Source organism: Leucoraja erinacea, unplaced genomic scaffold (assembly GCF_028641065.1).
Source record: "Leucoraja erinacea ecotype New England unplaced genomic scaffold, Leri_hhj_1 Leri_435S, whole genome shotgun sequence".
In the NCBI taxonomy this organism is placed as follows: Eukaryota; Metazoa; Chordata; class Chondrichthyes; order Rajiformes; family Rajidae; genus Leucoraja; species Leucoraja erinaceus.
The window spans coordinates 28,729-29,412 of NW_026576336.1; positions in this window are offsets into that span (position 1 = coordinate 28,729).

Genomic DNA, 684 nt, shown 5'->3' on the forward strand with positions numbered 1-684 from the left:
ATATCTTAATTATCTCCCCATTTATACAATAGTCTATGCCTTTATTCAAACGACCAAAATGCATGAGTCGGCAAGTTGTTTCGATTTATTCCATCTGCCACTTCTCTGCCCAATCTCTCAACGTGCAGATTCTGCAGATTATCTGCGTTCGCTATACTATCTTCCATAGAAACATACAAAATAGGTGCAGAAGGAGGCCCTTCGGCCCTTCGAGCCAGCACCGCCAATCATTGTGATCATGGCTGATCGTCCCCGATCAATAACCCGTGCCTGTCTTCTCCACATATCCCTTGACTCCACTAGCCCCTAGAGCTCCATCTAACTCTCTCTTAATGTCTTTGGGAGAGAGTTGCCGGGGAGGATTTAAACGAATGTGGCAGGGGGATGGGAGCATGAGCAGAGAGACAGAGGGGGTATAAAATGAGGGTAGAAGCAACAGGGAGCAAGTGAAAAGTAAAAGTGGCAGGCAGACTAATCCAGGGCAAAAATCAAAAAGGGCCACTTTTCAACCTAATTGTATAAGGGGCAAGGGTGTTGTAAAAACAAGCCTGAAGGCTTTGTGTCTCAATGCAAGGAGAATTCATAATAAGGTGGATGAGTTGAACGTGCAGATAGTTATTAATGAATGTGATATAGTTGGGATCACGGAGACATGGCTCCAGTGTGACAAAGACTGGGAGCTGA